Source organism: Mytilus trossulus, chromosome 6, assembly GCF_036588685.1.
Source record: "Mytilus trossulus isolate FHL-02 chromosome 6, PNRI_Mtr1.1.1.hap1, whole genome shotgun sequence".
NCBI classification, from domain to species: Eukaryota; Metazoa; Mollusca; class Bivalvia; order Mytilida; family Mytilidae; genus Mytilus; species Mytilus trossulus.
The window spans coordinates 31,612,118-31,636,088 of record NC_086378.1 but is presented as its reverse complement, the minus strand read 5'-3'; positions in this window follow the sequence as shown (position 1 = coordinate 31,636,088).

Sequence of the window (23,971 nt, the reverse complement as noted above, 5' to 3'; positions counted from 1 at the left end):
TCCCACATTAACACTGATGACTAATGATTGCTATTATTACTTATCTGCGAAATATTTTATCCAAAGGACGGAAAAAGTTGTTGTCCATTCGTTTTTTATGTGTTTTGTAATTTGATTTTGCCATGTGATTTGGGACTTTCCTATTTGATTTTCCTCTTAGGTAGTTCAGTATTTTTGTGATTATACTTTTTAAACAGTAAAAGGTCATAATACAACTTCCAAATGTTGAAGGATTCAGTCGCGGTAACGAGCAATGCACAGACATGAAGACGTAGACATAACATAAACTGCTTGATCAAGAATAAGGTATGAACTATTCATTTGAAAAAAACATGACATATTTTGTGCTGACATATATTATCATTGATATTGTTTTATTTATAAATCAACTGTTTACAAAATTTTGAATTTTTGGAAATACTAAGGCTTTTCTACCTCAGGCATAGATTACCTTAGCTGTATTTGGCAACACTTTAAGGAATTTTGGCTCTCAATGCTCTTCAACTTCGTACTTTATTTGGCTTTTTTAAACTTTATGGGATTCGAGCGTCACTGATGAGTCTTTTGTAGACGAAACGCGCGTCTGGCGTATATATAAAATGAAGTCCTGGTATTAGTAGCTATGATGAATTTTATACCCTCACGACGATTAGCATTTCAGCAGTGCCTGATTAAAGTGAAATATATTATCCTATAAGACACGATATTCAAGATTTTGCATTTCCATTCATGATGTCCTTGATATAGAGTCATTGCTTACAAGAAAGCTTTCAACCAAAACTTTTCAAAAAAGGTACCTTCAAATCATATCTCCGAAACATTTATTAATGCAAACACGAATTTGTTGACGGTTATAATTGGGGCCTATTAAATTAGACTTATCATTGCTTTTAGAGGTTTGTATTTCTCAATTTTTTGTTTTATATATTTTTGATTTCTGTGTACTGTTGTTTATCTTTTGATGGGTTTTTTTGCCAAGTATTTGTTTATCATGAATCATAAAACTGTAAATCGCAAGATTCAAAATGACCTCTTTTTTGTTGAACGCTAGGTAAACATTGAAGGCAATGAAGCTGTGTTGCCGACATAGATCCCAAGGTATACTTTATTCTGATGAAACTACATTCGGACACATTGAAAGCTGAAATCATTTTATATTAGAGACCGATCATCATGTACGTTACCAATAGATAATTAACGGTTGCTGCTATCTATTTATTTCAGTTTGTCTCATTTCTATAATTACATTTCAATTTTAAAGAATCTTTTGGTTCTATAAGCTATCGTTTTTATGTAGTATAGATTGCTAAATATTTCTTAGAAATTATCATATCTATTTTCTAAATATTCCATGTCCATTCGAACTTGGTAATACTTTATTTATTCTCCTCATCTACATTGTTATCTTCTCAATTTTAAGCACTTGTTTCTGTCTTTATCTTGTTTACTTTGTTTGATTCGAACTTTCTGTTGTAACAAATTACTAGAATTTGTGAAACCTGAAAGAATAAAAGGCATCTTGCAGCTCAACAACAGACATATGGCTATACACTATATCAATCAATTTGTCATTACAAATGATCAAAGCCCTAATTAACAATATAGACATAAATATGTCACATAATTTTTACTAGCGTTATGAACACTACACACTTTTCCTATGATTTTGATCTGATGAATTAAAAAAAGTGTTCATTGTTGAAGGCGGTAAAGTGACATACAGTTGTTAATTTCTGTGTCATTTTGTCTTTAGCAGAGAGTTGCCTCATTATCATGGATACCACTCATTCTCTTCTTCATATCTTAGTAGATAAGATAAAGTCAGGTCTTAGAAAACAGTACGGACACTATCATGATTTTGGTTGTACTTTTAAGAATATGTGTAGCACAAACTACCAGGGATATGTTGCAATTGTCATAACCTCAATTTTGTCCTTTAATATGAGTGTTTTTGTTCTTGTCAGGAGAATCACTATTGATGCAAAATGTAGATCAGAATCTGCTTACCTTTCCGGTTTACCTTATATCATCCGGTTTTGTTTTGGTCATGTTGGTAAATCTTACTTGACATATTCTTAAATTTTAGTACATTCAATTCATTTGAGACATTTTATATTAATCAAACTGTAACGATTAAAGAACTATTTGAAACAATATTTTGTCGTATACTCTTCTTCACAACTTCTTCCTAACCAGGAAAATAGTTCTAATTTCTTATATGTACAACACATATGATTTGATATACATATCGAAAAAAAAACGAATATATAAAAAACTCATATACATATAACAATAATTTTTGTTACCGTTAACATATACCACATTACCTGAATCATACATGTGATTGTCACAAGAGTTAGGACAACAGATTTGTATTTGTCTGCCTTTTCCCAGAACGCTTCTATGCAACCCTGTAATTAAATTAGTTATCTACAGCAAATTGCAATTTCTAATTACAGTACGTTATAAACATATATTATTAAATCATTTGTCCTTAACTTTGTACTTTAGCTTTTATGTTTGTTTGTTTTCCTCACATAGTTTGGTGAATATAATGGAATTTTATGCTATTGTCAAAAAGTGAGAGGTTTCTCTAGCAAATTAAACTGGGTTTGGTCCACTATTTTCTGTATTAGAATATGACAATTGTTTCCCATTCGTTTGTTGTGTTTGAGCTTTTAATATTTAGAGATTTTTTCCAATTTGAATTTATTTGGAGTTAGGTTGCTTTACTCTTCTAAATAGGACTGTATCAAGAAATAGAACAGAAGTTAACACTTTAATATACAAACAGAAGCGTACTTATTTACAGACAAATTATATTCAATGATTTGGAATAAGATTTCTATATTTAAGAAATTGTAATGAGATTTGCTATTGTAACTGTTAGTTTAACGTTACAGTGGTGAAGGAATTTCTAATAGTCATGCTCTTTCAAACTCATAAAATCTTACATAACTTACATATTGCTTTTCATTCCTTTTAACTATTTGAACATTAAAAATGTTTAAAGACGTAACTCAACGCTACATTAGGAACTTCATAACAAAAAAGCTAAAACGACATCTTAGTAAACTTTCCTAGAGGGTAAGGGCTCATCAATTTCGTTGGGGTTAAAAGTAAAATCATAAAGATACTGAACTCAGAGAAAAATTGGCACGTCCCTAATAAAATGGCCAAAAAAAGCGCAAACAATCAAACGAATGGATAATAACTGTCGATTCCTGACTGGGTACAGACGTTTTTAAAGAAGAACGTGGTGGATTAAACATGATTTTAAAGCTAGCTTAACCTCCCACTTGTAAATTTAAATTGATTTGCATTTTGAATGTAGATTTTTCATTATCTTGATAAACAAAGAAAGAAATTAAGATTTGAAAATGTATTGCCATACACAGATTTTGTATTTTAATGTCTTTGAGTTGATAAGAATACACGATGAATGGTTGATGCAATTTTTTTTGTTTTAATTAACGTTTTAAGTATCAAATACCCCCAAGTGGTAGAATGAAGTTAGTTTTACTATGTATATTGTACAGATGCGCATTTCGACAATACATGTCTCTTCAGTGATGCTCGTGGCCAATTTTTTTTCAAACCACAGCTTATATAAAAGGTAAAACCATTAAAAAAAATGTGTATTTCAAAACCTTTCAAACAAAGGAGGATCACATGCAGTTTAGTTTATTTAGCATTGTAAACTTTAATGCAGTGACCTTAGCATGAGTATACTTCTAACATACTGACCCTCTTATGGACATATTCTGTTGCTCTACAAGGTCCCTGAAAACCTCTTGGGTGAATTTCTATTGCATTACAGCAAGCAATCGGAAAATTAATTTCATGTGGCAAAATAAATGAGTGGATTGGTTCTCCCCATCTCTCATCAAAAGAATGCGACAACTCAAAATCTCTGTATCCATATAAACCACAACAGTTGAACTGAAACAGCAAAAGTTATAAAATATTTCAGTGTGTACCAAGTCAGGAATACGGCAGTTGTTTATAATTTTTCTGTTGTTTGAAAGCGTTTGATTTTGTCAGTTCGTATGGATTTCCACTATTTGAATTTGACCTTGGACTATAGTCGTTAAATTTTATTTAAGTATTTCTTAGTATGTTTTGCTTCGAACTTATCGATGAAGATAGTTCTTGTTACTCGGTTTCAATCAAAGAATGAGTTGTTGTCTTTTTTTCTTCTTTTATTTTAACATAAATGAAATTACATACAATTTCCTACAAGCATTCGTTTTAAATGCTCTGGTTATTTGAAATTCACCTTACATCTCCCCATGCAGGGATATTAAACACTTTAGATTGATATTTTAATATTGTATCGCATGACAATTATTTACATTGATTCAACATATTGAAACGGATAAAAGATGATGAAACTAACGAAAAACAGGATGGAACAGAATTGTTATCCAATTATTGAACGTATGCATGTTTGTATCATAATAGTTATCAAAGGTATTGTAATTTAGTTCGCAACAATAAATTCAGTCTTCTGTTTATCAATCTTTACGCATCCATATCTTAAATACTTAAAAATAAAATTATCTCGGTCTGTTATGATATGAAAATATGGCAGCTAATTAATTGGCATGTTTTGAAGCCGTAGTTTACCGGTGATTGTCTCCTTAGTAAACAACCAACAAAGAGGCATGGATATTGAGCACATATATAATAAGATAGTGATTTATTTCAATGACAAATCAATGCGACGGTTTTACGTGAAAATTCACGCTGAATTCACTGCATACGGAACACTTATCGGCAAATTGTTTACTGGAAGAAAATAATTAAACAAAAAGTAAATTTCTTCTGAATTTGGACAAATTATAGAACTTTTTTTAAATATAATTATGTGGACATAAGCTTAAGAATATAAACTAGCCATTTAGTTTTTAAAACATATGCATCATTTTTTTTTAATTTGAAATTTCATATGACTTTAATATAATGATAATTTCACATCACACCAAAATTGCAAAACGTAACTCTACAGTTTTTACTAATTTTACCTGTTGCATGACAAGGTTCCATCCAATGCTTACAGAATCGTGGTACGGAAATCCTCTGTAAGATTCATCTAAGCTTTTAAAGAAGTGCAAATATATAAGTTTATTTGCCTGAAAGTAAAGCGAAGTTAGTTCTAGACCATTGAATATAGACGAAAACTTCAAAAATATGAAGTTTCTACTATAAGGTCATATCCAATCGTTGTTGTTGTTTATATAGTACAATAATAAATTGAAAAATTGTTAACGAAAGAGGGACAACAGATACCAGAGGAACAGTCATACTTATTAATCAAAAATAAACTGAAAACGCCATGGCTTAAAATGAAAAATGCAAACAGACAAATAATGGTGCAAAAGAAACAACGTGGAAAACAAAAGACTGAGCAACACGAAAACACGAAAAAAAATCACAAAAACTATAAACTCCAAGAAAAATTCAAAAAGTCCCTAATCAAATGGCAAAATCAAATGATATATAACATAAAACGGATGGATAACAACTGTCATATTCCTGTCTTAGTACATGCATTTTTAAATGTAGAAATCTACAAAAACTAATGGGTAATCCAGGTGCTCCGGAAGGGTAAGCAAATCCTGTTTCACATGTGGCATCGTCGTGTTGCTCATGTTATTACAAACTATGTAGTCTAATTCGGTAGTTCACATTTATGAAAAGGTAAGGTGATTTTTGTAACGACGTAAGAACCATATCAGAAATCATCTGTGAAATAGTTATTCCATAACGGTCAACCGAATCGTGATGGCGTCCGTGAAATTTACGAAGGGGTGATATGAACTTCACCATTTGGAACTCTTGGTTTATTAGCTTCCTTGTGAGATGCAACCCTTTATCAAGGAAATCATGATTGAAAATACAAGCGCGGAAATATCGTATCAATTGGTATCAATTGGGATATATATACTCCGTGTAATCTAATTACTACCTTTCGAAATTGAAATTGATGTGATAAACAACAGTTGGAGTAAAATAAATGCCAAATATAGTAAAGTCACTTACAGCAAAAGAGTAACAATCTCCTGATAAGTATGCATTACTTTTCAAACAATTCAATAATCAAATTAAGTCAAGAATTTAAAGGTTGACCAAGCAAAATAAGATAATAATATTTGAATCTGCGAAATCTTGGCATACAATGATGACATAATCTTTATAGTTAATTAAATGACTCTGTAATATTGTCAGTTTTAATTTTCAATTTTATATGATTGTGTAGATTGTTGTTATCTATAGGATGAATGTTCAAGACAATAGCTACTGTACGGCTTATATATCATAGTATTGATTAAAAAAGCACACATTATATATATAAATATATATAGCCCCTATAAAAAAACTAATCAAAAATACATACGATGGTTCGATCAGCTGAGTATAAAACAACTGCCGTAATCTGTATTAGAATGAGTATAGATAGAGCAACCACATACTGTAAAAATATTATATAATAATAGCGTGCAGTAAATATTTTGGTTTTGGAAAAACAATTTTAAGTCTGGAATGTTTATACACCATTAACTCAGAATGGCTTTCTTTCAGACTTATCTTATACATATGTATGTCTACATCAATCCTCGTATCACTATCAGAATAACAGATTTTCAGTTTCTCGGCTTTAACATGATGCAAATATGCTTACACTCTTTCTTTGTTGTGATGTTACATTATTGTTTCAGATAAAGGTGAAGGTTTGGTACCACTAAAACGTTGTAACCCACTCCAATTTTTTGCACCTGTCCTTAGTCGGGACCCTGATGTTGAGTAGTGGATCATAAGTGTTTCTCGTTCTTTTATTTGTTTTCCCGTTTGAATTGTTTCACACTACTATTTTTTATTTATTTATTTAATTTTACTCTTTTTTTTTTGGGGGGGGGGGGGGGGGGGGCTTTATAGCTTTCTGTTCGGTTGAGCCAAGTCTCCATGTTAAAGACCGTACCTTGACCCATAATAGTTTACTTTTTTAAGTTGTGACTTGGATGGAGAGTTGTCTCATTGGCACTCATACCACATCTGCCTTTATCTAATAACTGACACATAAATGTAAATAACATGTATAAATAATATATACAACTCGTCTAAACATCAACCCAACAATGTTAGATCTTTCGCAATTTTTTGGTTCTTCCCTCGCCGGGATTCGAACCCATACTACTGTGATATCGTGACACCAAATCGCCTGCACTGCAGCCGTCCCGCTAGACCACACGACCACCTGGGCTCTATAAAAGAGCTTTCGCTGGCCATGTGTTACCTTTCCACGTCAGTGTTAATATCTAGCGGTGTACTACAGTACATGATATATAAGGCATGAAGATGTTATTGTTACAGATCAGCTAAATTATCTATAGTAAAGGATCCTACAAATAAATGTAAGATACAGTCACAGAAAATAATTATATCCATAAGTACGTCTGAGTCAGTGACAACCCTACAACAGATGTATCCATCGGATCGCCATCAATGATGGTGAAACATGGCTGCGTACATAATGAATAATATATATATATACAGACAAACCTCTGCAATCGTATATGATATCGTTTATACTATAGATTTAATATATTTTTAATGCTTTTGTTGCTTGGAACAGTCAACGAAGCTGTTATTCCTGCTGGCTCCCTTGTTTCAATTTTCATTGTTGACATCTCATTCTAATAAATGATTGTAGATATAAGAAGATGTGAATTATCATTGATATGGTTATATTTGTAAATTAACTGTTTACAAAATTTAGATTTTTTTTAAATCTTAGGCTTTTCTACCTCATGCATGGATTACCTTAGCTGTGTTTGGCAAAACTTTTAGGAATTTTGGTTCTTAAGGCTCTTCAACTTCGTACTGTTTTTGGCCTTTTGATTTTATTTTTTTTTATTCGAGTGTCACTGATGAGTCTTTTGAAGACGAAACGCGCGTCTGGCGTATATTCAAAATTGAGTCCTGGTATCTTTATGAGTTTATTTACAACCACTGTGTCGATGCCACTGCTGGTGGAGATTTATTTCTCCGCGGGTATCACCAGCCAAGTAATCAGCACTATTTGTGCTGACATGAATTATCATTGATATGGTTATAATTTATAAATTAACTGTTTACAAAATTTTGAATTTTTGAAAATCTAAGGCTTCTCTACCTCATGCATAGATTACCTTAGCTGTATTTGGCAAAACTTTTAGGAATATTGGTCCTTAATGCTCTTCAATTTCGTACTTTATTTGGCCTTTTGAACTTTTTTTGGATTCGAGCGTCACTGATTAGTATTTTGTAGACGAAACGCGCGTCTTGCGTATATACAAAATTAAGTCCTGATGTCTATGAAGAGTTTATTTTATATACGTACCGTCATTGGTAAACGTCTGGACTTCTGATACGTTGCGACAAATCCAAGTATTGAAACGGCAAAAATCACTGCACCAAACATTAAAAGAAAAATTCCGCATGCTCTAACAAATCCTGTAAAATCCACGTCAGCCAGTGGGTCTGAATGTGTAACATTTGGTGGGTGTATAATTTCTACACCTGGGAAACGGTTGGTAACTTGTAAAAAAAAATGATATAAATAGTTCATGATAATGCAATTGGAATCTTTTTCCTTAAGAAATATTTAACAGCTCACTAAAATAAAAATTGATAATTCAAAAATGAAATGAGATAACATGATTTAAAATGATTGGTATACACTTGACCCCCATTTATTCGTCCTTAAGTTTGTCCTTTCTTTCTGTCTTGCTTTTCTGGATTTACAATGTTGAACAGCTTCATTGAATATTGTACAAAATCACAGAATCTTACTAAAATAATGTAGACTAGAATCTAAATTACATTTTTTATCCGGGCTTTATTGTGGTTAACTTTAGAATTTCATGAACTCATATGCGTAAAGGAATATGCGTGTATTCCTATCTGATTAAATAATAATTATACTGCAATTCACGAGAAATTTTATAAAGTGTAAATTCAAAATTGTTTGACCACTTGTACATTTTGGTTATATGAATATATATATTCTCTCCCTAAACCAAATGTTATAAATGTAAATTGCAGCCATCAGAAAGCTATATATCTTGTCCATTTTGCAAGGAATGTTTTGTTTTACTTTGAATGTAGGAGTAATATGACTGCGTTTACGTTTAGAAGTTTTCAGTTTGAATTAGAAAAAAAAACATTTGCACTTTTCTCGTTTCTCTAAGGATTGGCAATTAATTTTTTTAACGGACAGTTTCAGAATTTGTGAAAATAAATAAACACGTTACATTTCTAGCTGCTTCAAATTATATTTCTTTCTTGTTTGAAAACGCTTTTACAGAATTGTTTTAACTTTACATGTACAAGCATAATTAAACACACAAGTCTAAAAAAAAATAAACACAACTAAATACATATTTTTTTAAATTCAATCGACTTAGTCGATATGTTAGTTTTCTCTGTACTGTGTTCGATTTTTTTTTATCAATATTCATTTTTTGTTCATTTTAGTCGGTCGGTTTAACGTCACTCACAAAAGTTATACTAACATACATAAGTTTTATACAATAAGTCTTTTTAATTGGAAGGTAATTTATTTTTTTGTCTTCTTATGAGTAGAGGAATATGCTGCGCATCCACTCAATATCAAACTGCTGGTTAGATAAAAGGTTACATAGAAACGGACCAAAAGAGGTTAACTTATTGTCTTGAGAGGCAATACTATATTAACGATTACGTTACACTATATCTAACGATTCAACCAAACAGTCTGCTTGTAACTATTGAATTTCTGATTTCGTTCAAAAGAATACTTAACGTTTTATCTTAATCATAGATTATGTCGATGTAAGATAGAGAATGAATATAAACTTGATTGTTATGATAGTTAAATAATCAAAAAAAACATCAGTATTGAGTTATATGCGTTGGTTTGTCGGAAAATGGCATATCCTAAATAAAGGCATTAGTAGAATCCGCAGTTCGAAAGCTATAAATCGATTGGAAGAAAACAAATCCGGGTTACAAATTAAAACTAAGGGAACCACATCAATCATAAGAGGAACACAATGGAACAACAGAAACACTGAAGTGCAACAAACATGAACATGATACTTCAACACACACAGAAACGAGCTATAGTATAACAACTTTTATCTTCCTGACTTGCTGCAAGACAATTTAAGAAAAAACGGTGGGTTGAACCTGGATTTGTGGCTAGCCAAAACTCGCGCTTTGTCAATGTTAAATATAAAACTAAAATGACGACATTACATGACAGGACTACAGTAAAATTAAATGAAAGAACATTCAGAACAGAGAAATACACTAATAAACAAAACAATAGCACATTTCAATATGCTAATAGTTATCAAAGTACCAATCTTGTAATTTAATACGCCAGACACACGTTTCGTCTACACAAGACCCATCAGTGTCGATCAGATCAAAATAGTACGGAAGCCAAACAAGTACAAAGTTAAAGAGCATTGATTGTCCAAAATTCCATAAAATACGGCTATGTTTATTTATTCCTGGGATGAGAATCCCCTTAGTATTTAGAACAATTCATACTTTTGCAAACAGTAAATTTATACAAATGACCATATAATTGTTAGTCATGTCAACATCGAAGTGCTGACTAACCAAAGAAAAAAACGAACACGTAAAACAACCTAGGACAGTACATAAAAACAGAACAAGAGAAGCACGCAACGTCTTGTCATACGACTGGATCGACATCACACAATTAACGTCACAGGTAAATTTAAAAAAATGGATATGGTTCAAGATCAGTTTTGTAATTATGGTATTTGATGTATTTTATAATAATTACAAGTCTATTACTATAAAATTATGTTATTATTTAGATAAATAATTGTATTTTAGCTATGTCTGTATTTCTTCCAGATCAAACTGGAAAACAAATAAATCGTGTAACTTAAAACCTTCAATCAAATCTATCAGAAAGTAAGCTTTCGTTTACAATTCTTTTAAATGAAAACACCAAATGAAAAATGAATATTAATTGCATATCTATAAATCTAAGATACAGGTTATACATTCTCCTGTCTTTAATTGATTTTGTATACTAGATACGTGACAATGTTATATAAAAAAAACTAGTAACTTTAGATAATATTTTTACCCTGTAGAAGAATTACATTTTTTTTAAAGTTGTATTAAAATCACAGCGAGAACGTGAAATTTTGAAAATATTTTATATTTTAATAAAGCATCAAACGAATAACAATAACATTGCCTGTTTAATCCATTTCATTTCGTAAATATATATATAAAAATCAAACTTTAGTATATTGTCACATATTTTTAATCTTCATATAATCTTCTTTTTATATCGATGACACTTATTTAAAAAGTAAAAAAGAAATATTACATTCTTGAATTGAATGAAACAATATTCGTGCTACCGGTCCTTCAATTGGCAGTTCACCTGTACTTGTATAATACATAATTGAAACCATAGCTAGTTGTGGTATTGGATTAGTATTTGGAAACAAACTAAAACGTCAGAATATAATTTGCCTTGTTTTTACATAAGGCTAACTAATATTAGAACTGTTATTAAAATCACATTTATCCGTGACCTAAAATGTATACAAATTAAAAGTGAACTCCCGTCAATAAGTATAAACAATTTATTGAACGAAAATTGGAAAAAACTGTGGAGAGTTTAAGATTGGAAAGTGAAACTTTTTTTTTCAGTTTACTCAACTTTCTAAATTGAGGTACATTTCTCATTGGTTCATCTTTCTCTAAGCATATTACCTAGGGGAAGAAAAGCAATACATCTATATTTAGTTATGATTTTGCATACACCTTTTTGTAAGTACACCAAAATGGAACTAAAACTGTAGGAGATGTAGGTTGTACGTCAATAACACAGCAATCAAACAAAAAAAACAACAACAACTAATGACATTTAGCAGGCAACACAAAGATTTCAACAATACTTGTAGTTATAGGTGTCTACACATTATGTCAAATTCTTAATCATTACTAATTTATCTATATAAAGATTTTCTTATGGATTAATTTATATGAAGTTGGGATCCTGCTAACATATTTAACCCCGCCACATTCTCTATGTATGTGCTTGTCCCAAGTCAGGAGCATGTGAGTCAGAAGTTATCGTCTGTTTATGTGTTACATATTTGTTTTTCGTTCACTATTTGAAAATTAATAGGTTTTCTTGTTTGAATTGATTTACATCGTCATTTCGGGACCTTTCTAGCAATCAAGCTATAATATTAACGAAAGGTGCGACTAATTGACCAATAAGTTATCATTTTGTAGCACATGAGTTCACTTCCAATACTACAAATAAAGGCAACAGTAGTATACCGCTGTTCAAAACTTGTAAATCGATGGACAAAAATCAAAATCGGGGTCACAAACTGAAACTGAGGGAAATGCATTTAATATAAGAGGAGAACAATGACACAACATTAAAATGTAACACACACAGAAACGGACTTACCATTAGACAAAATTCGATGAGAAAAACAAATAACAAACCTTTAATCATTTTTCGAATGTTGTCTTTAGCTTTATCGAATGATGGTTTAATTTTCTCATTCATTTGGTCAAATCCAGCAATTAGAACAATCCCACCGATTACTGTTACAACTCCTGTAAACTAAAACGAATCAAAATAGGTTCTGTCATCATTTAAATCTTTACATTACCCTTCCGGAGCACCTGGTCATCTTTTCGGTTGTGTATTTTTGCACGAACACTATTTTCCTTTAAGCGATTTCTTTTCATTTGTACGGTCCTTTTATTTTGACTTGTATACTTAGTGTTCGAATGTTGATTTTCTCTCTGATATAGACACCTTCAAAAATGTTTCCATGCTAGATTCCTAACTATCTTTATTAATCGGCAAAATGACGGAATCCGCGCTCATTGTTATTTCAAATACCATATGTTTAATAGGACAGACAAGAAACAGCCAATGAAACGCATATGTAATGTATTTAATGATATGGCTAAGGGAAGCTCCGGATGATTGTACAGGAGGGCTCCAAGTGATTTTACTGTAAACTTGCAAGCGATTTTACAGTCAATTCAAATATCCGACGTTTAGAAAATGTATATATTTGGGTTTTTACTTGGAAAATGACTTTCAAACTTTCAGACAGGTAAGACTATATATCAGAAAAGGTACATATGAAAATTCTGAAAGTAACGATGTGTTTTTCGATTATTAAATATCTTTGATCGCTGCTCCGTCACAGTGATGCTCGATTTACTCGGAGCCACACCATTCTAATGAAAACGATTGTATACATATGTCGTTTATGAGACTGTTATTAAAGTGAGAGGGTTAGCGCTATAGAACGAGGTTTAATCTACCATTTTCTACATTTGAAAATGCCTGTACCAAGTCAGGAATATGACAGTTCTTGTCCATTCGTTTTTGATGCGTTTTGTTATTTGATTTTGCCATGTGATTATGGACTTTCCTAATTGATTTTCCTCTGAGTTCAGTATTTTTGTGATTTTACTTTTTATTATTTTATTGGTTAATATAAACGTATAGAATGTTTTGATTATCAAAACTTGAGGCAGGAAGGTTTAAAAGTAACAATTGAGTTCATCAAACTTTCCATCAAGCAGCTTTTTATTGTTACGAATGTCGGAGCCCCGCTTGGCAGTCTTCCGAATGACCAAAACGTTATAAAACTGTACAGTTCCGTTCTCACACTGTGAAAAAGGTTCCAGGATTATAATTTAATACACCCGACGCGCGTTTCGTGAACAAACTTAGTTGGTTTTATAATATAATATAATATAATATGTTATGTTTCAATTCACAAATCTAATCGTATCACTTACTCGTGATTAAAATAAAGCAGTAATTGAAACAATAATCACTTCTTATGTTGCTTGCATTTGGTTATGAGGACAACTCAGGAGCACATATGAATATTGGACAAATTTGACTGTAGCCAAGCATTGAATTAAGAATTTATTTATCTAATTCTATTAGATTCACATGTCAAAACCTAAAAAGGCGGACCATTGCTTCTAAAAAAACTATTGAGATTTAGAATGACTCCTTACTGCGTTAAGATAAATCTTGGAAGTTTGGGAATACATTATTGGAAAAAAATGAAGTTAAAAATGAAGTTCTGAGGTTTTAAGGTAGCACAATACAAAGATTGTATAACTCCAACTCCCAAGTTTTAAAATGCTGTAACTTTCTTAATAATGCTTGAAAATTTATAAAAGAGGTAGTTTTGGATAGCTAACAGATTACTCTTTCAAATAAATGCAATGTTAGCATTATGCAACAATTATGTAACCAATTATAATGTTAACTGTGTCTAAAATATTTTTCACCGAATTTCCACTTTCAAATGAAATTAGCTTCTGCATAGGTATCCCTAAAGGGTTGATTTTATTATATGTTGTTCCTATGGCCATTATCTACAAAAGAGTGTCTCAGATTTCAGATATAATGTATAGAACAAATTTTACACCTAATTAAACATTATCTTCTTTTAAGTGGTTAGGATGTTTACACTAATTAGAGATTTATGAGAGAAGGGAATACCATAGAGACAATCTGAGACACCCTTTTGAAGCCCATGATGTGTTGATTTAGATTTCGTTAAAATTTTCTGTTTAGTTAAAGAGATGATAGAGCTAAATTCATTCAAGTGAACTTACCCAGATTTTGCCACTAATTACATAATAATTTATTACATAACGATTGCATAATAAAAATATTGCATCCATTTAAAAGATTAATCTTTGATCTATCTATATATACCTTTTTTTATTATTGTCTATGCATTCATAAGAAAGTTACAGCATTTCAAAGGTTAGTGATTGGAAGTTAAAAAATCTTTGTATTGTGCTACCTTAAGGCTACGTTATTGGTTGATAAGCTGTACTCAATAGTATGTTTTGTTTATCAAATACAAACCGGTACAGGCAAATGATACTGACTAACTTATAGGAGCAGATATATAGTATGAAGATGGTGAAAGGCATTCAAAACATTGAATTTAGCGTCATATTACTCTATGACAGGGGTATTAAGTAGTCTGTAGAAGTGAAACCAACTTTACATATTTTAGTGTTGATATATACTAATTCATTCCAAGGTTTATCGTTACACACTTAATATATCACTGTTTTCCTAATACAATTGAAAACAGACATTTCTAGGCCATACAATTTTCACTTTAACATGAACAAATAATTCAAAGAAAGTCAAAAGAATGTTTTGCAGTACAAAAAAAATTGCCCCCAAATATATTTTTGTTATAAAACGTTTTTAGAATTTTTAACAGTCATCAAACACTAAATCCAATGTTGTATGTCACTATCTAAATACGACATTTCTGCCAATATAGGCTAATTATTTTTTCTCATGCTTTTCATTAATATTGCATTGAGATTTTATGAATTTCATTTTGTCAAATTAAAATGAAATATTATGACTTTCATGGTTCATTTACATTTATTACTTCAACATTTGTCTTTATTTCTTATCCAGGAATGAAACGAAAACACAATTTCTGCAAAAGTTTGAAAAACAAATGTATTCTTTGAAGAATTTTGCAGTTATTTAATTATTGTAAACAATCTCTAGATATAGGAAATAGCATTTCAGATCTACTTCAAAACATATTTCTACTTTCTATTTCAAAAAGTATAACGATAACATGTACAAAAAAGCACTCAAATATATGGTGGTTCCAAATCTATGGCAGATTTCTAATCTATGGCAAATGTGACGTCATGCAATCCCAAATCTATGGCAGATTTTTTACGATCCTAATCTATGGCAGATTTTTCACAATCTTAATCTATGGCAAGTTTTGTTATATTTTAATCTGTGACGGATTTTTGTTTTTTGGTAATCTATGGAAATTTTTGTGTAAAAAGGAAAACAATGCAGTACTAATATGACCAATGACTTGTCTTAAAAAAAAGGAAAATATACTACAACAGGAGCATTTATACAAACATTTCATAATGGTCAACAAAAACATCTCGTAAATGATGAATTCATATAACTTAATACATACTTCATGATTGGAATGATGCGCCCGTAAAAAAAACACATTTTTTAATATGTGCATGTTACCTGTTTAACCCATTCATCAAATGAACTAGTAAGTTTCTTAGCAAACAAGAAGTCAGGTTTTTATGTATAAGAAAAAGATAAATAAAACTGAACAGTTTAATCTTTCACATAACTTTTTTCATTGTTAATACTTTTTTCTTATTTGATTGCAATTGAAATCAAATTGGTATCTGGTTATTTGATGTTTCACTTATTAATCTTTCCCAGCAGTAAATATTTATTATAACTTCTTTTTCTAAAATATCCAGTAATGAAAACAGCGGTGTCCTTATTCATCACAGGCTTCGGTCGGTACAGCACATTGTAAAGGTCATACCTTCCTTTCAACCACTCACAAATTGTTGTCGAGGGGAATACCTTTATTTGTGATGTTATGAAAAAGGTTTGCCATAGATTTGGAGAAAACCAAAATTTGCCATAGATTTTAGTTGTTTAGCGTTTGTAACGTCACGTTTGCCATAGATTAGGAATCTGCCATAGATTTGGAACCCGCCATAGATTTGAGACCTACACATATGCCTACAATTGTTTTCAAGAATACCCAAAATCTTGTCTTATTCAACATACCCTTAAACAAAAATGCAGCATTGAATTTTAACTAAGATTTTGGCAGATGAAACATGGATTCCTACCCTGGCAATGAAATAAGTATGTTGTGGGTTCTTTAGGCATACCCCTTAATTAATAGTGCTAGATGTTACATGTACAAAAACGCTAATGAAATTGATAAAAACTTTATTCTCTCAAATCAGATATAAAAATTATGTTGTAATTAAATTTCCCCACTTTGAAATATAAATCAACAATATATCTAAACTTTATACTCATACTTACTAGCAATAGTATACTGCATATATAAATGAATATTTTACGTCTTTTTTCCATGATGATAAGTTTGGTGTAAATGATTCAAATGATTAAATTTTATTTTATATATATATTGAACTATATGTAATGAGTGTTTTGCTTGGCCAATAAATATGTAACTTATTTTGATTTATTTAATAAAGATAATTCTAGTTTCTAGATCAACATTTAGCACAAAGAGAACGGATTAATTGTCTAATAAATCAATCTTCCCGTTAATCAAACCTATTTCTTTTATTGATTTTTAACACGATTCCCCCAAAAAAATAATTTAAGTTATTGCTAAGCGCTAATGAAAAATTTTATAGTAAATTTCCTTGGATTTTTTTATTTATTTTACCTTATGCATTTGACATCGAACTACTTCAAGTTGTATTGGAACATATTATAAAATAGACAATGTGGTAAGATTGACAATGAGACAACTGTCCATTAGAGACCACAATGACACATACATGAACAACAATAGGTCACCGTACGGCCTTCAACAATGAGGCAAGCCCATACCGCATAGTCAGCTTTAAAAGGCCCCGAAATGACAATGAAAAATACTTGAAACGAGAAAACTAGCGGCCTTATTTATGTTCAAAAAATGAAACAAAAATAAATAGGTAACCACATTAACAAACGACAACCACTGAATAACAGGCTCCCGACTTGGGACAGGCACAAACATACATAATATAAGTCTTTTTTGGTAGACTTTTAACTGCTATTTAGTATTTTGTTGAAGGATATTTACATTGCATCCTTTTTTTTTAATAAGTTTTAACTGAGGTCATAACTAACAGAGGTTATCAGATTGATGCTGACAGATAACCATTATCTAGCCTTGATTATGTATATACTTATAGTGATACATAAGTTTCGTTTATGCATATTATTGTTCATACACAAATTAGTATCCGTTAAATCAAGTTATACCAAATAGACTTATTATCTATAAAGAGAAAGGAAGGTTAGTACTAAGTTTTATAATAAGTTCTGAGACGTTCGTGGCATATAAATGTTGAAAATATGCCACACAGCCCTATATTTTGACCTTTGAAAAAAAATTGAAGTGCATAAGAGCTTTCAATTCTAGGATATATATTTTTTAAGAAACTTCATTTTCAAAGTGATACGGTTTAGCCGTAAAAGGAGTTTCTACGAGAAATTGCATGGTATTTTTATTGTATGTTTACAAAACTGAAATTGCTTTCCATGAACAATTATGTCAGTGAAACCGTTCTTAAAATTGACGCAAAAGTGTATAGTTTGTGAGTATGTTAAGTCCGTTTAAGGTGGTACCTAACACTACAGGGAGATAACTCTGTAAAGTCAGCTAAACGTTTTAATTACCTTGTTTTGTAAAAGGAATATTAAGATTCTCAAAATTGGTGTTTATCAAACTGCTATATAACCAGTGTAATTTTTCTGACAAAACGGTTGGTTCAAGATTCTTTTAATTTTTATATTTATGTTAAAGGGTCAAAGTAAATACTTTCCCAAAATGTTATGAAAAATTAAACGAGCCAAATTAATTTTAGTGAAAGTGTTGGGTACCACCTTAAATGCAGAATTTGGTTAATTACTGATGTCAATTTTAAAGATTAAAACATTTTTATGATGGTACTGTTTCTATAGTGTTGAAAAAAATTAAACTGTTTAATCCTCGATCATTATTTTAAAGAAATAAATGAACAGGTGCTTCAATAAATTATGAATATGGACACATGTTACCATCTGGCATGGCCGATGTGAGCAAGAAAGTTCACTTACAAATATCACCAAAGTGCGTGGCCCAGTTTAAACATCTAAATCCTTTAGGAAAAGATTACTTTAGCCGTCATTGGCACAACTTTTTGGAATTTGAATCCTCAATGCTCTTCAACTTTGTACTTGTTTGAGCGTCACTGATGAGTCTTATGTAGACGAAACGCGCGTCTGGCGTATTAAAGTATAATCGTGGTATACCGTTGATAACTATTTACAACACTTGGTCGATCCCACTGGTGGTGGACGTTTCGTCCCCGATGGTATCACCAGACCAGTAGTCAACACTTCGGTGTTGACATGAATATCAATAATGTGGTCATTTTAATAAATTTCCTGTTTACAAAACTTTGATTTTTTCGAAAAACTAAGGATTTTCTTATCCCAGGCATAGATTACCTTAGCCGTATTTGGCACAACCTTTTGGAATTTTGAATCATCAATGCTCTTCAACTTTGTACTTGTTTAGCTTTATAAATATTTTGATTTGAGCGTTCCTGATGAGTCTTATGTAGACGAAACGCGCGTCTGGCGTACTAAATTATAATCCTGGTACCTTTTATAACTATTCCTATAATTAAGAAATTAAACAATTTGTTATTACTTTCATCTACGTTTATCTACAAACGAGACGATTTTAATTTTGAAATTAAAAACTTCGTCCACCTTAGTAGCAATATACCAACTTCACCTGCATATGGGATATATATTTCCCAACTTATACGATATTCAAGAGCTTGCAGTTCCTATTCAGACTTTGTTAAACGTCATCAGTGTCTGAGCAGAAAGTTGATGAACCAGGGGTATGTCAAAGAACGTCTCGTCCTTTTTTCTGAAAAAAAAGTTCATTGGAAGGTACCACGACCTTCTTGATAAATATTCCGTATCAACTTCACAAATAATACATAATGGTCTTGATGTATAGATTCTGCGTACTGATGCTGTTTATTATCTTAAAAAGTTGTTATATTGTTCTTTCATTTGTATCTGTTATATTATTAATATTACTTTTACTGTTGGATTGTTTTATGTGATATCCATTTAACGTGGCTCGGTACTTACACATCCTGTCAATGTGTTTGTAGTATCTTTCATTTTTTGCTGAGGTGTTTTGTTTATGCGACTTTTGGTGTTTCTTTGGTTCTTATAACGTGACTCTGTACTTTAACAGATTCCGTCAATATGATTTTGTTCTATTATATGTCATGATATATTTCTATTATGAATTAGAATTAGAAAATACGTAGTCCAAGATTACTCTGACGTCCGACGGCTGTTTAGCCAGACAAGATGGGGCCGTGGGACGTCAGAGCTTGTCCCATATGAAAAAGTGGATATTTGCCCACCCAAAATAGATGCGCTACTTCCTCGCTTCTGGAGCCGACTTTGGGCCTTAGAATTATATAAATCGGGCATCAATCTCTTCAGTTTTCATTTATCTCTTCATTTATGTAAGTTTCACCTACCTGCGAAACCTTTAATTTTCTATATTTTAACATTTTTCACAGAGACCCATGATTTCTCCATTTTTTACTTTCACTTTCAAATGGATGTAAAGTTACGAGAGATTTCATGGCCTCGAGTCTCAAATATGCAAATATTTATATTTTGTTACCTCCTTTATAGGAGATCGATGGATAACATTTAGAAGCAACCACGTTTTTTCACCTCCTTTACAGGAGATCGGTAACTAGCATTTAGTTCCGACCACGATAATAATCGGCAGCTCTCGGACATTTAGGTAACTTACAGCGAAAATGAACGAGGTGTTACATTATGGTCATTTGCACTGTTTTCTCGTGGTCACGTGATAATCTTTGTAAAAATGAAAGGCAACATGGAGAAATCATGGGTCTCTGTGAAAAATGTTAAAATATAGAAAATTAAAGGTTTCGCAGGTAGGTGAAACTTACATAAATGAAGAGATAAATGAAAACTGAAGAGATTGATTCCCGATTTATATAATTCTAAGGCCCTCAGTCGGCTCCAGAAGCGAGGAAGTAGCGCATCTATTGTGGGTGGGCAAATATCCACTTTTTGATATGGGACAAGCTCTGACGTCCCACGACCCCAGCTTGTCTGGCTAAACAGCCGTCGGACGTCAGGGTAATCTCGGACTAGAAAATACGTTGAACCACAAACGTCAAAATCATTCAATGCGTAGTGGAATGAACTATTTGTGGATTCATATAAATTCTATATATCTTTTGGACTATTTTAAATGTCGGTCTATTTTTGTTATTAATTCTTGCATACTTTTGATTTTTTAACCCTCTATGCTTACATTGCCCATGTGAAATTTTTAAATTGTTTGTATAAACATTAAACGACAAAAATATATGACGTATATAATTTTCTGACGTCGGACACGCGAATCAATGAATGTGTTTGTAGATAGATGTGTTTGCGTTCTGTTAAATTGTTCCCTTTAAAATTGTTACACGATGATGACTGCTGTACCCATATTCTGACTATATTATTCATTATGTCTGTTTTGTTTACGCATCATTGTAAATATAACGGAATTTGATGAGACTGTCAACAAAGTGAGAGGTATAGCAGGTTTAATCCACCATTTGTTACATTTTAAAATGACTGTACCAAATATAAAAAAGAAGATGTGGTATGATTGCCAATGAGACAACAATCCACAAAAGACCAAAATGACACAAACATTAACAACTATAGGTCACCGTACGGCCTTCGTCAATGAGCAAAGCCCATACCGCACAGTCAGCTATAAAAGGCCCCGATAAGACAATGTAAAACAATTCAAACGAGAAAACTAACGGCCTCATTTATGTAAAAAAAAATGAACGAAAAACAAATATGTAACACATAAACAAACGACAACCACTGAATTACAGGCTCCTGACTTGGGACAGGCACATACATAAATAATGTGGCGGGGTTAAACATGTTAGCGGGATCCCAATCCTCCCCTAACCTGGGACAGTGGTATAACAGTACAACATAAGAACGAACTATAAAAATCAGTTGAAAAAGGCTTAACTCATCAGATAGACAAAAAATACAAGTGGACGTGGCCGGGTACTTATACATCCCGACACAAAAAGACACAATGAACAGATCTGAGAGTACTCGCAGTTATCTGACAGCTAGTTCAGAGCCACTAACAACTAATAAAAAAAAGCATGCCTCTAAGACTAAACACTCAATCCGTACACATCCAACATACAATGGATTTAGTGTAAAGACGTCATAAACGGCCAGAGAAAAACAAGACCTTGTGCAATGCCAAGTTACAGGTATCGACAGATTGTAGATCAATGAAAATGTATGTGTATATAACATACTAGTAATATTTAGTAAGCTTTTAATCTACTGATAACAAAATCAATATTTATACCAATAAAAACAATAGTCAATGATCTTATTACAGTGTTGAATATGTAACCTTTTAGAATAAGTTTATTTAAAGGAGCAACAAGCTTACATGGATCATTTCTAAATTTCCGGGCACGGTTAACAACATTTCCGTAAAAATGAGGATGTGCTATCCCGTTTGAAATAAGTTTTCTACAGGTACAACCAAACTTCAAAACCAAATCTTTATATCTATGGAAAAATTTAGTAAAAGTTTTAAGTAAGTCAGGAATATGACAGTTCTTATCTATTCGTTTTTGATGTGTTTTTATAAAATTTACTGTTTGCAAAAATATATTTTTTTCTAAATAATAAGGATGTTTTGGTCCCAAACAGAAAACCTGGACGTTTTTAGACTTTTGGTCCTCGATACTGTTAATTTGTATTGTAGTCCTGTAATGTTGTGTTGTCATTTTAATGTTATATTCAACATGGCCATTAAAGCGGGAGGTTTTGCATTCCACAAAACCATTCCACAAAACCAGGTTCAACCGACCATTTTTTCTTTAACAAATGTCCTGTGGTAGCACTCCACAGTTAGAAAATAAAATTAAAAATGAGCCCGAAAATGTTTTATCATCTCCTATTCCTGGATGTCTAATACATTAACCTAACTGTTTGTGTTGTACATGTGCATATGTATGTAATCAGTATCTTCCATAGATTTGATTTTCAAAAGTTAAAAGGGTGAAAATAATTCCTTTCATGTGTATCCATGTCAACATTCTGCATTTATTTACCATAAAATATTGCAAAAAGGGGGATGAACATGTCAATTATCCCCCCAAAATTTGGATCAAACTAGAATTTTAATGCCTTTGAGTGATACCTTTTTAGAAACTGTTTTCATAAATCTTCCTAATGATCAAATGAAATGTCTTTCGCCTAAATTTTTCGTAAAATCCAATCACAAGGTTTGTGCGATAAAAAGTTGGAAAAAACATTAAAATAATTGCCGGACCAATGTATGGTATGGACATGCAAATACGGACTGTCATACAGAAAACAGCATATGTTACATACGTTACATAACCCTGATGTTCATATAAACCCAAAACAAAGGCTATTTTAATACTCAGCTATCCAAAAATGAATTTTATTGCACACTACCTCTTATATTTGAAAAATCCACAGGGGCCAAAATGCGAAACTACACACCTAACTGTGGAGTGCTACCGATACCAAGTCAGGAATATGGTCATTGTTATATTATAGTTTGTTTCTGTGTGTTTTGCATTTTAACGTTGTGATTCTTTTGTGTCGTTTGTTTCCTCTTATATTTTAGTGTGAATTTACATTATTATAAGACTTGTCACGGTACTGTAATTCTCTATCCCAAATTCATGAATTTTGTTTTGATGGTATATTTGTTATTCTCATCGTATTTTGTCTAATGCTTTGTTCGTTTCTGTGTGCGTTACATTTAAATTTTGTGTCGTCATTCTTCTCTTATATTTAATGCGTTTCCTTCGGTTTTGATTAGTGACCCGGATTTGGTTTTTTTCTATCGACTTATGACATGTATGAGTTTTGATCATCGGTATACTACTGTTGTCTTCATTTATTCGTTTAACGTCATTTTCACGTATATAAACGTAAAAACACAAAGATCATTTATATAAAATTTCGCGGATATTTTTATTATTAATATTTGTTCTAAGACTTTAAGCTATAATATGTTATTTCTTTGTGAGATGCATTATCATAGGAAAAACGGTTTCAGTACGATTTTTTTCCTATTTATTTTTATTTTATTGAACCCCAGGATCCAACTAATGTGTAATTCGCAGGAATATACCACAGTGAAATCGACATAGTGTTTATAAA